The sequence below is a fragment of the Eubalaena glacialis genome, chromosome 7 (genome assembly GCF_028564815.1).
Source record: "Eubalaena glacialis isolate mEubGla1 chromosome 7, mEubGla1.1.hap2.+ XY, whole genome shotgun sequence".
Taxonomy (NCBI): domain Eukaryota; kingdom Metazoa; phylum Chordata; class Mammalia; order Artiodactyla; family Balaenidae; genus Eubalaena; species Eubalaena glacialis.
Window position 1 is genome coordinate 30,799,758 of NC_083722.1, and position 15,486 is coordinate 30,815,243.

General features: G+C 40.3%; 1 protein-coding gene across 6 annotated transcripts in view; it reads right to left on the reverse strand.

The window, feature by feature from the left end:
* Nucleotides 1-15,486, reverse strand: part of RUNX2 (RUNX family transcription factor 2) — a 206,838-nt gene that overhangs the window by 11,039 nt on the left and 180,313 nt on the right. The window lies entirely within an intron of this gene.

The window sequence follows — 15,486 nt, forward strand, 5'->3', positions numbered from 1 at the left end:
AGCTCCCTCTGCCCATGCCCTGGGATGGGTTCCTGTCCCAGGGAGACCATGTAAGAGGCTTCCTGGTTGTGCCTTAGAACCAAGGTCCACTTGTGTGTGTGTTGTATCTGCTGTCCAGATGGCTTATCAATCCTTGTCTCATCCAACTTGCTGGTTCCTCAAGCTTTCCTACCCATTCTGTGACTTCATGTCACGCTTTTTTACTCGGGTTTGTGTGTATGTTTCTAGATCTCTCTATTAGGCACACAGCAAACATTTGCTGGAGTAACAATCCTGTCCCAACTTACCTTTCCAGTCTCGTTTCTCACTCTCCTTCTTCGGGAGCTCTACAGTCCATTCAGACTGGACCCCTGTCCGTGTTCTGTCCTGTCCACCTTCCATTTTCCCTCCTTCAGGCGCCGGTTTTACGTTATTCCCCTCAGCCCTCAGTGTCCGCACCTCCACTCTATCTCAATCCCTTGAAATTCTAAGCAGCCTGTAAAATCTACCTCACAATCCCCCTCTGCTTCCAAGAGTCTTCTCGTGTTCTTGCTTTAGCCCAGAGTGACCCCTCCTTCCTCTGCACCTCGTTCTTCACTTATATTTCTCTTCTAGGCAGGCATGCACGTGCAGAGGACCTACAATCGCCTCACCACTTCTACCAGCCTGTAAATTCCTTGAGAACGACAACTCTGTCCTACATATCTTCAAACGCACCGTAGCTCCTCTCAGAGTGACATTCGGAAAGTTTTTAAATGTGTGTGAGAGGAAAAAGAGATGGCGATGCCAGGTTTGACCTAAAGCCTTGTCTCTAACTGCATTTTGCCTGTGCCTTCTGATTTCTGCCTGTCTATCTGCAGCCAACGGCTTTTCCTGACCTACTACACCTGTGGTTTACTTGCACCGAAAGGGCTCAGTTTAGTTCCAGACCCACGGCACTGCTCTGCCCACCGGTTTTGGGGTGCATCTCTCGTTCTAACCTGTCCCCTGGGTTTGCTCCCTTACACTAAGAGCAAAAATTTGTTCTGGCTTTTTCAGTCCCAAGCAAACTCTCCTGTCCCACGTCAACACTGACTCTCAACACTGACTCTCAAAAATAATAGTTCAATTAAAAAATCGTGTCGCAAATGTGTACATTGCTTTTTAGGTTGTCACTGTTTTTACATACATCTGGTTTTACCTTCACAAAAAGCCCAACTGACGTGGAAGCTGAGTCAAGGAAAGAAGGCACCAACTCAAGGACGCAGCCAATTAGTGGCAGAGCCAGGATGGAATTGCTGGGTTTCCTAATTTGTCCCTTTTCCCCACTCAACTTGTCCCTTCAGCGTCTACTACTTTTCATCCTAAGAGAAGTCCTGACAGGGAGAAAGATGGTATTTCTTTAACAACAGGGATCATCTCGACTGAATTTTTTTTTTTAAAGTGATGACCGGCAATGCCTTCTCACATTGAAGGTTTATATCCAATAATATCAGAAACCAAACTACTACCTTTCATTTAACTGAAAAACTGACTCACTTTGAAAAGAATTTCTTTTTCTTTGTTGCTAGGATTCAGCCTAAAACCATGTACAAGTCTTCATACTGTCCTGAGACAATGCTCCTTATGTAACTTCCGAATCCAAACACAGTGTTGCAGTAATGCGTTCCTCTGACATTCTGAGTTTTTCCACTCAGGCCCTGCACACGGAATTAACTCAAAACTTCTGCAAGAAAAACGTCCCTTTTAGAGTTTGATTTGGCATCCATTTCAAAGAGCTGTTTGTATATTTTAGAATATGGAGAATTTTCCTTTGATTGAAACCTCTCTTTTCACAATGGACAAGAGATGATTTCTCTTCTGAGTGATTTAAACAAAAACAAACACATCTTAGTTACATAGAACCTTGTTCTCAAAGTGGGTTTTTTGACACAAATCAAACCCTACAGATTGTAAAGCATTTGGCAAAAGCCTTCAAACAGCCAAAGCCAAATAGTGAAATTTTCCTTGTTGTAGGAAATAAACAAATACTAAGGCAAATGGAAAAAAAAAGAAAAAGAGGACCTCCTTTCACTTTCTACTCTGCTCGATAACGTTGTCCTCTCAACACACACACCCACCCCTGCAGAGGGGTTTCATCCTCAATGTTTATTCCTGGTGCTATAGTAATAAACCTGCCGCAAATGGACAATTTCAACATCTGTTTGTGGCTGCTCCCAGACTCCTTGTACTCCTTTAGGACATGAAGACGGCTGTCTCCCAAGTATAAACAGACACACCTAATTACGTATTAAGGTGTCTGAGAGGAGCTACTTGTTTCGATGACCAAAAAAAAAAAAAAAAAAAAAAAAAAAAGAGGGCCTGGTCAGCTCCATATCCTTGAGAGAAACACACAAAAACACAACAAATAGTCCAACAGTAGCTCCTCCAACAGTGGAAGTTCTCTGCCTGCCGAAAACCTGAGCCCTATTTTTCCCCAGCCTGGGAATACCGTCCACTGAGTGCACTCTAGATGTGGCCCAAAACAGCTGATGACCGGCCAGGAGAGATGGTGCTGTCACAGATGTGGAGCAGAGTCTACTCGGTCTATTCATAAGGATTTAATTCGAGGGTGAAAAGAGGAAAGGGGCAAAGGAGATAATTCAGGGTTAGCTTTTTTTTTTCCTTCAGATCACAATGGCCATGTGCAGCAATAGCAAAAAAATGTCAGTGGTCTATTAGATATGTAGCAGGAGAATAGGATTCTAGAGCCTTGGGCTAGCAGTCGGGGTGGGGAGGGTTCTGGTCACAGCAGTGTCCCTAATGGGAAGGGTGATCATGGTGGAGCCCCCTCCCCCCGCCATTCTTCGTCAGTAAAATGATGGAACTTGACTCAATCATCTTTATGGGTTTCCAACTCTAAAATTCTAATTCAGCTACGTATTACAAAACCTTGAGAATTCCAAAAGTACCTTTAAAATTCTATTAGAAGTGCTGTTCCTCTAAAGAAAGGTGCCCATTCATTAAAAAACAGTATTACAGTCTTTTTTAAAATGAAGTATATAAATCCACTGTGCGAAAAATACCAGGTTTCCCTCGATATACAAAATGCCGATTAGAAAATTAAGTTCTTCCACAAAATAAAAAAAAGTATAATTGTTAACAACAGTTTGCAAGGAGGCCAAAAGAAAATGGGAACACTAATAGCTTTTCAAGAAAGTTTTTCGTCATTAAATTTAGCAGTAAAGGGGGTTAAAATTTGCTTTAGGCTCACACATTCAGTGAGAGATACGATGTGAGCTATTTCTCTTTCTTCTTTGTTCTAGACTTTTCCAGCAAATTGTTTTGATCTGACCTATCTGAAATTAAAATAAATATTTATATCCACCTTTCCAACTCTTGCAGGATAGGATATATTGTTATGCATAATTTAAGTAGCTTAAGTTTCCTTGCCCCACACATAAAAATATATACTTTCAGGTTGTAAGATTTCATTAATATGTACACTTTTCATCTCAGAATAAAATTCAGGTTTACAAAAATCAGAAGGTGGATTATTTCCACTGTTGTTTCTGGTAGGAATCTGGTGAATTTTACTTTATTTTGGGTTCTCTGACCTGTAAGCATGAACATTGGCTACTTAGGAAGGATTACTGGTGTTATGTCCCCCGAAGATAGCCTGAAAAGACCAATGCGATAAAAATCCCTCTTAGGATGACACCCAACAGGCTTTGTAGCAAAATCTGGCTCTGATGTGGAGACCCCTATGACAACGCATGGTGGGGAAAGCACACTTGGAGCCCAAAGATGTGGGGTTGAGTCTTTCCCTCCCCCCTCTCCCCATGTGACCTAGAGGTCAAGTCTCTGAATGTCCCCAAGCCCAAACTCCTACTGGCAAAACAGGGACTATAATAACATCTATACCGATGAGCTTCTGTGAGGTTAAATGAGAATGTCTGTGAAAGTCTTTTCTACATATTTAAAACACTATCTAAATATTATTATCATTATTAATACTGAGTTTTGCTATGCACTTAATTTTACTATCACCTTTGGATATAGTTGCTATTGTATAATCCTTCCCGTTTTCCTCTGCACCTAATCTGTTGTAACACGGTGTTCTTCTTCTGTAGGCTTTAAGTAACTTCTGCCATCGGAAAAGTCACTGTTATCGATGACGTGAGCGTCCTGGGTCTTTTCAGCTTCCTCTTGGGAGTTGCTGAATTAGAGCAGCAGAAGAGTTCCAGCTTCCCCACCACGAGGACGATTCTTCCTCCCTGGTGGTGTCTTCAGTTTTTCTTCACACGTTCAGGGGCGCCTGCCCGAATCTCCGCGTCTCCTGGCCGACCCAGCCTTCAGACCAGCATCCTCTGAGCCTGACGTGCTGCTGGAGGCCCCTCGTCCTCAAACTGCACTGGGCCATGGTCCTTGTCACACCCAGTGTGATGCCACCGGAATCCACAGTCCCGAGCCGCAGGTTGTATTTGTACAAATCTCTTTATTCGTCCCCTGTTTCCCTCAAGGCTAACTTGCCTATTTGTTCTATTTGTTAGAGCTCACTTGCCACACTTTTCAGTAACTGCAGAGTTTTACCTCAGTGTGAATGGCTCCAATTTGCCTTCTACATCATCTCAAGTGGTACTTGCTTATTCGATTTTTACAAACTTTCAGAAAGATTCTTTTTCCAACTTCCAAGCGGAAGTTCTGTTATTTACCATTTGAAATGTTACCTTTGTATTAAAATGTTAGCAGGAAGACCCTTGGGTGGGGTTCACTTTGGTGAAATAGTTTTTCTCTTAATTTAGGCACCAGGGAACATGGCAAAGAGCAGGGCAATGCCACGAAGACACCTGCAGGGACCCAGGGCGTAAGCTGTGGCTTCAAGCTGACACTTCAAATACTAGCTTGGAAGGTCTGCACAGGGGCTGAAACACAACCACACCGCCAGTTTTCTAGTTCCAAGGTCCCTAAATAGAGGCCTGGTTATCCATCTCCTTGCCCACTTTTGTAGTGATTATCAGTATAATACTGCAAAGATATAGCAAAAAAGAACAGGACCAAAGCCTTAAAACTGGAGGGCACCATGAGTCTGATCAAGACCACCCCTCGTTTGAGGAAGAAGCAAGTCTGACCATCAGGATTCAGACCTGGCTCCTGGGGAGAAAATAGCCCTCCTTCTCAAGCCTGTTGTCTTTAAGTTTTATTCCTTTTAAAAAGTGACTATTTTTTTTCCCCAGTGGCCTGTTATTTGGTGTTTCTCAATCTGGTTTTGCATCCTCCTTACACTGAGTCTTTTGGTTTCAATCTTCCTTGACTGCTCTACTCTAAACGACAAAGCCAGAGAGAAAGGTTAAGAACGAGCTTCCACAGCGAAAGAAATGTCCCACCTGTTATCCGGAATTCCAATCCATCAAGTTTTCAGAGCCCCTGGAATTATTCTACATGTCCCATCCTAGGAGATGCTGATGCCCTTTGAATCGTACCTTATTTGGGGTCCTTTGGGCTTCCAAAACTCAATATAAATCCATCAAATAAAATTTAAGCGGATCAGGTCACCGAGAAATATGCTCCCCAGACTCTGATTTTACTGCTCTCCTTCTTTCCTTTAAAACAAGCTAACAAATGGTGGTAATGGTTTTCAGGACACACCTCCCTCTGCACCTTGGCATTGCAGCAAGAAGAGGATGCTGGTGTCCACGGAGAGCAGGACTTTTGTTACTTTTCAAACAGGAAATGTCAGAAGTGCTCATATCTTCGTAAGATCTGGAAGCTAATTACTAGAACCACAAATGGAAGGTTTGGGGGTGGGGGGAGGGAAGACTCCCTCTTGAAGGCCCGGTTAAAGTATTTGAGAAGGGAGTGATCACTGACTACAACAGTGACTCTATACGAGAGTCTCAGCTGTTTGAAGATTCCTCCTTTAACCCTAGTTTGTGCTTATGAGATTCTGCTTAGAACAAGTCTCTCATCCCTTATCAACTCAAGTTCTTCCCAATTTAAGCCATGTCCCCATTTCTCAGTCCTCTGGGAGGCAGCTGTCCGGGGTTGTCGACTCCATTCCCAGTGAAGACAAGAACTGGTGTCTCACCCAGCTTTCCGTGTCTCAAATGCAGGAGATGAGCTAGCAAGCCTGATGTAAGGAACCCCCAGCCCCTCGCCCGGGGGTCTCCTCCCTTCAGGGCTGTTGCCACACACGCTTCCCTTGTGATCATCTAATAGCACCGGCACAGCACTTCACTCCATCTTAAAAGCAGTGTATAGCATATAGTATATGAAGGCCATGAAAGACATAAAAACACAATACCTACATTTTTAAGAGGAGGACATACAATGCGGGTCAGTCCCCCTAATTAATCTCATCAGTGCACTTCACTGCACTGCACTATAGTCGGGGTTTGCACGGTGCCAAGGAAGGGGAGCTACTGGAAATAATCAGATTAATGTGTCAATGAAAACCAAATCAAACATTTCAGCTCTCAAAATGGATTGCTGGCCTGAATTTTCCAGGTGGGTGGTTCTGTATTCACCTAATAAATCAAGCAATTCCTGAATTACCACTTCACTCTGGGGTGTATGAACAGCGTCTAAACATTAACTACGGTTTTATAAGATGCAGTATTATTCCTTTTAAAGTAAACTAATGACTGGGGCGGAGGGAGCATTACTGAAACATTTGGATGATACAGGGGTATTTGCAAATACCCCCTCCGATCCGCGGTCTCTCCATCCCCATCCCTTCCAGGTAAGCACAAACCACCGTCCTGTCACCAGCATGACTGCCACAGCCTCCCAGCCACACCCTTGCTTCCTCCCTCATCCTCCTACACAATTCTCCCCCAAACAGCCAGAGTGACCTTTGGAAGATAGAAATCCGTTTTTATCGTGACCTTGCTTAAAATCTGCCAGTGGCTCATCACTGCAGGTACCTGCAAATCCAAACCTCTAATCCTGACCAGCGAGGCCCTGCATGACCTGGAGCCCATCCCTCTGACGGCATCTCACCTTCTACACACTCCAGCCACTGGGCATTCTTCTTGCCCACTGCCTGGGGTGATGGGGCAGGGCTACACCTCCTGGCTATTTGGATCTCAGCTTAAATGCTTCTTCCTCATCACATCACCCTGTTTTATTTTTTTCACAGCACATATCACTAGATAATATTTTCTTATTTTCAATTGCCTACCCTTCCCCAGGAATAGCTAACATGTATTGAGTGCCAGGCATTATTCTAAGGGTATTACATATATTAACTACCTTTGAGTCCTCATAACAACCTTTCAACATTGGTGATATTATTATTACTATTATTAGCCCATTTTACAGATAGAAAAATTGTGGTACGGACAAGCTAGGTAATAACCCCAAGATCACACAGCTAGTGAGTGAAGAGGCCTGTATTTAAACCCAGGGAGTCTGGCTCCAAAGACTGAATGTTTAATCACCACGTCATATGCCATTAGAAAAAGCTCCCTGAGCTTTTATTAATCACCGTATTAATAAAGATTTTTATCATGTGGACGTAAAACACTATGATAGCAATGCATCACTAAAAGGAAATTTGTTATAATTCTAATCATATTTTCTCTAAATATATCTAATTTCTTTAATATAGAAAGTCTGGTCTCTGATCCCATTTATTCTGTTATTTACAAAATTCACCTGCCCTTTTGTTTTAATAACCTTTAGCTTACAAGATTCTCATTTCTCCAGTGAGATAAAGTACACTTCATTATAACCATCCTCTGGTAAAGAGTGTGTAACACAGATAAGTTGCATAAAGCCACGCAAGGGTGTGTAAAATGTCAATGAAATTAAGTTCCTTAATTTTAAATTAAAGCTGGGGTTTCAAAATCTGTCTGCAGACCCTGACACACATGCACATATATGAGGCTTCACCATGTACAGAAGCTCAGCTGTGGTCAAGTGTCAAGTTCTTTGGCATTAATTAACCTGATCTTAGGTTGCTTCTCATCAGAATCAACTGAAGCACAAGACAAAGCTTTCCTTAACATCTGTAGTAGTTATTCCTATAAATTTAGTTCATAAATCAAATACCATACTAGCCTTTATTCTTATTATGGGTGGCAGTATCCAGTTTTCTGATGTGCTTTCAGGCCTTAATTTAGAATCACAGACATTCAAAGCTTTACGAATATCTAGCCCAACTAACTCATTTCACACCTGAGGAAACGAATACCCATGGAAGTTAAGTGACTTGCTCAAGAACTCAGAGGCACATCCACAATTAGATGCCAGGTTCCTCAATTCCTAGCCAAGTGCTGTTTCCAACACACGTCCAATGATGCTATGAGAGTTTAATCACTGTGCCATATGCCTGGGCCTTAGAAGAAATGTTTTTCTGATAAACCAAGTCAATTCAACACAATTTTATTGAACAACTGCTATTTTATCACTGTTGGGTTCTATTCTCTTTGGGGATGCATGTCCCAAATTTAAATGCTTCAATCATTTGCTGGATTGAAAAGATTATTTAAGACTTTACAAACCCTTCAAAGAGATACTAATCCAATTATATCAATAATCACATTGAATGTCAATGGTCTAAATGCACCATTAAGACAGAGACTGTTAGAGTGGATCAAAAAAAAAGACCCAATTGTATGTTATCTACAAGAAAGGCACTTTAAATATAAAGGCACACAGAGATTATGTAGAGCAATGGGAAATCTCATTCATTGCTGGTGGGAATGCAAAATGTACAACCACTTTGGGAGACAGTGTGGCCGTTTCTTACAAAACTAAGCATACATTTACCATGCGATGCGGCAACTGAACTCCTCGGCATTTACCCAAAGGAGTTGAAAACTTATGTCCACACAAAACCTACACACAGATGTTTATATATTGTGAGGTACTCACAATACCCATGAAGTGGTATGGTGTTATTGAAAGACTTGCAGTAGTCATAAATGTACATTGCAAACTCTAGGGCAGCCACTAAAAAAAGGTTAAAGAAGAAGTAGAACTGATATGCTAAGAAAGGAGAGAAAAGAGGATCATACAAAACACTCAATTAAAACCACAAAAGGCAGAAAAGAGTGGAAGGCAAAAATCAGATAAAGAACAAGGGCAATAAAAAGAAAAGAGTAACAAATATGGTAGATGTTAATCCAACTATATCAATAATCACTTTAAATGTCAATGGTCTAAATGTGCCAGTTAAAAGAGACAGTGGATCGAAAACCAAGACCCAGCTAATGCTTCAAAGGTATGGTACTCTTGACAACCTATAAACTTCTAAGGTCAGAAAAAATGGAACTTGTTCTATTAACTGCCCAGGGAGTCAAACTCTTTCCTTTTTGGAATCTTTAAGGCCAATTCTCCACCACACCTTTAAGCAATACTGAGAATCACTGTTTTCCCAAGGTGTAGGGTGGGAGCTTACAGGTTTGTTATTTTTAATGATGAGTACCACAACAGTATCATCAGACTTTTTCCTCTTTTCCAAGCCTGCTTCTATTTCCTCTGTAGTTGTTATTTAGAAAGGGTTCTTCTTAATTACATGTGGATTTATTGTATCCACATCAATGGGTTTATTATTGATTTATTATGAATCACTGCTCTCCTTGGCATAGGGTGGAGTGTTTATAACCATCCCTATACTTGTTATTGTTATTCCATCAATGATAACATGATTATTAATTACAACAGGGAGCTGGAATGGTGACCATTTGGGTTGGAGACAGCTGTAGCCAATGTTTGGATACAGAAACATTGGTCTTATCCCAGTCTACCATGCTTGGCTGTTTCTAAGCTGGTCACTTAAGGTGAAAGTCTCTCTGGAAAAGATATGACACCTTCCTGCTGAAGAAATCCTTTAAGATATTCAGGGACAATGTTGCCTGAGCAGTATTTTAATTTACAGGATGTTCATAGACTTGACATTCATGAATTTCTTGAGAGTCACATCAAAAAAATAATAATTTAGACAGTTTAGTCAAATGGGATCCTAGATTTACCTCAGACCAAGTCACTTATATTCCGACCCAATTTAATAATATATGCCTTCCTATTTGTTTGCTGAAAATGAACTGTTCGAAATAAAATACTACCCAAAAATGACTTTGAACAATTCAAATTTAAGTGCTGTGATCTACATTTTATCACATAGAATTTCAATTATTAAAAAGCGTTTTACTTGTTTAGTCATATCTTTCTAAGTTCTCCCTTATAACTATTTCTACATATTAACAAACCTAAAAACTAACTTAATATAATCATGCAGTTTCTCTTTCCCTTTTTCTACCAGCACTGATCAATTAATATTTCCTGAGAAAGCAGTGCTCAATAAAGTAACAAAATAATACTAATAATGTATTTTTCCTGAAAAAAAGTAAGTAGTAGCTTGGTTGATATTTAGGAATATCCCAAATAAGAGACCTGTCAAGAATATTCACATGTATATTCATTCTAAACGTAGTGAATAGGTAAATACATGCACATATGCATGTATATGTTAGAGCACATATCTAACCAGTGTTCCTTCACTTTAAAAGAGACAGTGGAAAATTCTATAACATAATCATGTGCTAGGACCATATTTGTGTATATGGAATATGAAATTAAGGTAAATGACAATTATCCTTAGTCTCCTATACAGCCCCACTTCTAGATCTATTAGCCAATTCCTAATGGTCAGAGCATAGTTAACCCTGAGGCATGCAGCCTGGACTATTGGGTAGACTTTTCTTCTTCAGGCACGGACTTCCCATGAGCATCTACATGCAGAGCAGAGAGAGACTAATAGAGGTAGCAAAGGATTAGAAGGCCAGGTCCTTGGCCTAAGGGGAGCTTTCAATCTAGCTGGGAAAAGACGAGATCTTATATATTCTTGTCGTATCTTAAGAAACATTATGAAACCACACATGTCAACAAGTGTAATTTTTTTTTCAGCTGAAAATGTAATTGTTGAAGCAATTCAGAGTAAAAATATAATCTGAGCAGAATGGAATTGAATTTTAATTTCCTAAAGGAGAAGACTTTAAGTTTATGCAGGGGCAAAAGAGATTTCCTTTCACTAAAATCCTGAGCATTTTGTGCATATTCTGGCATCCATACGGGCTGGTATCATAATGTAACCATATCATATTCCCATCATGTCTTCTGAATGAGACTGAAACCTTCCTGAAGGCAGAGATGATGTCTTCTATTTTGCTTTTATTCACTGCCTGCCTAAGCACATTTTAAGTCACATACCAAGTATTTGCTGAGCCGACTTGAAATGGCTGAAATGAATTGAGGAAAGACACCTGAGGTTGGAAAGAACGCAAGAGACTACTAATATATTGGGTGACATTAATAAAAATCCAAAGTTCTTGACAGGTAGAAACTATTACCTGAATTAAATAAAATAAAACCTAACAGGAAAAACTATAAATTTCTATACTTGGATGTAAAAAAAAAAAAAAAACTGCAGAAGTTAGAAATGGGAGAATCGCAGCTTGACAGAAAGCGGCAAATATGAGAAAACAGTGTAACGTGGTCACCAAAGAACCAAGACCACTTTAGCTGGCACCAACAGGCGCCAAGAATAAAGAAGTTTGGTTCTGGATGCCAGGCATTAAGAGGGCCACTGAGAAAGTGTAGTTTGCCCAGAGACCACTGACCAGGACAGCGAGGTGATGTGTCACAAAGCCCCATCATACGGCAAGAGTTTAAAAAGGGGGGGGAAGAATAGGTGAAAACAGGAAAAATTCAGAAGACTTTGTGAGAAATGATAGTTGTCCAAACCAGAACTCTTGCTTTGTTTTAGAGGAATAATTTTGCTTCACTTTATGGCTTAGTTAATATAATTTCTATCGTTTTCTCAGAAAAGATTTTGACACTTTATTACATGACGGCTATAATTAATGTCAGACTCTAAATTAGAAATCAAAAACTCTATTTGATCATTTGGTTTCAAGCTGGATCTAAAGTATGTTTTGGCATGATTACTAACTGTTAGCAGCAAGTACTGGAAACAGATGCAGTCTTGATATGTGTTCTAAATGTGAAACACATTGCAAAGAGACTTGGAAATAAAAATATACACTGCTCATGCACACTCGTACTGTGCTATTTCCTGTCCTTATCAGTCATAAAAGTTTCTCTTGTTTTGCCCTTTATTTGTTTTCCCAGGTGAATAAAATCTTCGTTCTCCTTTTTCCTTGTCTTCTTCCATTTTTCCCTACATGCCAATCTTCCTTTTTTTTTTTTCTATTGTCTTCTCCACTAATAGTTTTTCCATTAAACATTCACTGAGCACCTACTATGCACCAATATCCTGTGCAAGGATATGTTAAGACACAGTCCTGTCCTTGGAGAAGCCTATCTCCTACGAAAGGGGAAAGGCATATAATGAAATTATTAAAGGAAAATACATACACATTAGAGGTGTGTCCAAAGTACAGAGACGAGAAATGGAGGCGAGAGTGATTCACTTGGAGGAAAGTGGTGGTTGGGAAAAGGATGCCTGAGTAGGATCAGTCGGGCCCTGTCCAGCCAATGCAGAGAAATGGGGTGGCCCGTAAGTATGAAGCAGCACAGCATACTTGAGGAATGCCAGGCATTCTCAGGAGAAAAGGAGCATCCTTTACCTAGGAGAGTTGAGTATTTGCGGAGGCAGCTATCAATCCATAACATAAATGGATTGGTATTTTTTAGCTTGGGTCTGTGCTGTACTTGAATTGATGGGAACGACCACCTAAAGGTAAATGTTTCTATGGGCAAAAAACCAACGAAAAAAATTTTAATTAAAATATGGGCCAGGGACTTTCCTGGTGGTCCAGTGGTAAAGAATCCAACTTACAATGCAGGGCACGTGGGTTTGATCCCTGGTCGGGGAACTAAGATCCCACATGCCACGGGGCAGCTGAGCCCGCGCGCCTGAACTATAGAGCTCACGTGCCCTGGAGCCCGTGTGCCACAACTAGAGAGAGAAAATACGCATGCCACAACTAGAGAGAAGCCCGCGTGCCACAACGAAGAGCCTGAGAAACATGCCGCAAATAAGACCCGATGCAGCCAAATAAATAAATAAATAAAATGAATAAGTATTTTTTTAAAAAATGGGCCAAAGATAAGGAAAACCATAGTCTGGACCATTTGGGGACAGTTGCTGAGACAGAGGACTTGTTCCCCCAGGCAGGAATGCATGAAATGCTTTCTAAAAAGAAATATCACTAAGTCAGTAACAAAAGGAAATGGGGTGGTAGTATTCAGAGGTGCAGGGAGAACAGTCTGGATGTTTTTTTAAAATTTAATAACATCCTTACAATGGAATATCATTCAGTGGTGAAAAGAAATGAGCTACCTAGCCATGAAAAGATACAGAGGAATCTTAAATGCACATTGCTAAGTGAAAGAATCCAGTCTGAAAAGGCTACATACTGAAAAGGCCAATTATATGATATTCTGGAAAATGCAAAAATATAGAGACAGGAGAAAGATCAGTGGTTGCCAGGGGTTGGGGGGCAGCTGGGGAAGGAGAAGTAGGTGGAGCACAGGAGATTTTTTAGGGCAATGAAACTATTCTCTGTGATTCTGTAATGGTGGCTACATGGCACTATGCATCTGGCAAAATCCACAGGAGTACACAACACTGAGAGTGAACCCTAATGTAAACTATGGACTTTAGTTAATAATAATATATCAATATTGGTTCATCAATTGTACCACACAAATGCAAGGTGTTAATAATAAGAAAAAGTGGCCAGTGGGGATGGTGCGGGGGAGAGATATAGGAACTCTGCACCTTGCGCTCAATTTTTCTGTAAATCTAAAACTGCTCTAAAAAATAGAGCATTAATTTAACAACAAATATATATGATAGTATGTTTCTACTCTTTTGAAGCTAATGAATAACTTAGTTCTTCCACTAGCATTTATCAGGTCAGGCAAGCTTTCTTTACCAAAAGTCCCAAGAACAACAAATCCCTGGACAGACATGATCGTACTCCCTGCAGAACCTCTGAGACACGTAGATGGGCAATTGTGAGTAATTCACTTACACAGGACCATTGAGGCACAATAAATTAACTGACATATCTGAGAACAGTGCAAAGAGTCTTTAGTGACAATGAAATTAAAACTCAGGTTTCCTTAGTTCAACTGTCTCCACCCTCTTCTTAGATCACAGTGAACCACAGAAGCCGCTGTGTCATTCAAAAATTAATACTTTTGGTGAAGTTAGGTTCAAGCTCCCAAGCTTTCTTCTATGAAAAGAAAGGGATTAGAGCAAATCTTTCAGTAAAATGTGTAACCATGTCTTTGCCATCCCTGCATAAGCATGATTGCTTTCATTACTGAGTCTTTTCTCCATATGTGGGTGGTTGTACATGTATCAAAAATAAATCGTCACAGAAACAACTGACAAGAACCACGTATAAAGTCTGAGTCGAACCGTGTACACGGGTTTCATTCTGTGCTTTGGTAGCTCAGTCTAGCTACAAGTAGCAGTAACTAGTCATACAACCAAGTTTAGTCAACTTTGTGAGCTGGGCCAACTATCCCCAACTGATCTCGTAGGAACGGAAACCACTTCTTGCGTCCTCAGCACCAGTAACTCAAAAGTTATGCTCAACTGAGGTCCAGGGATGCCCTGGAAAACTGGGCCTACAGCAGTAAGATAAAAATATCCTCTGCTCGTGTCAGAAAATAGCCCATTTCTAAAGAAAGCAAGATGAATTTCAACTTACGGAATGCAAAAATAACCCAACCAATCACAGTCAATATTATAGGGAAGAATATTGAATGTTCAATTGGTAACACAGGGCTTGCCTTTGTTTAGGGTCCATTAAATTTAATAACTTCCCCCTCTGTGGCTTTAAACAGAGAACTTCTTCAAAATAAAGAGTGGCTCCTATTAAACTTAATTACTTGCCCGTGGCTGCGATGGCAGAGGTGTGTCTACCAAATAGGTGGGTCTTAAGAAAGGAATGGTTCTATAGTAAAAAAGTAGATGGCCTAGTGATTTATTATAGTTGCTTTAACTTTCTGGTTTATTAGTATTAGTTGCTGGAGTTTTCCTTTTTACCTCTCTTAAGGCACCACTCCCTCCTGTGAGTTGAGTGGCCCTGCGAAAATTAATGTCCACATATACTTGACACATTACTGAAGCTGCTGGTTCCAAACCCTCAACCAGGGGAACTGACAGAAACTCGGCTATAAGGGACATTTAAAAAATGAACTACATCAAACACCGCTGGCTTTGAAATGACATGAAACAATCCTCCCGATAGACTTTGAGTGATCAAATGGAGTTTTTCCACTGCAGTTTCTAGATTTTGTGGTAGTAATAAAATAATTTTTAGGAACTTTGTTTATTAGACTAATCTCTATTCTGCTGACCTTTGGAAATATTATAGTTTAGCGACTAAGAGTCATAAAAATGGAGACATCTTTAACAGTCCTGTACAGTTGATTAAGTGGAATTTGTCGATATTTAAATATCTTGAAAGAAGGAATTCAAGACTATTTGCTTAAACAGGAAAAAAAAAATCTTCAAAAAGATTACAGTTCTTAACTCTGTCTCATGTAAAATAATCCTAC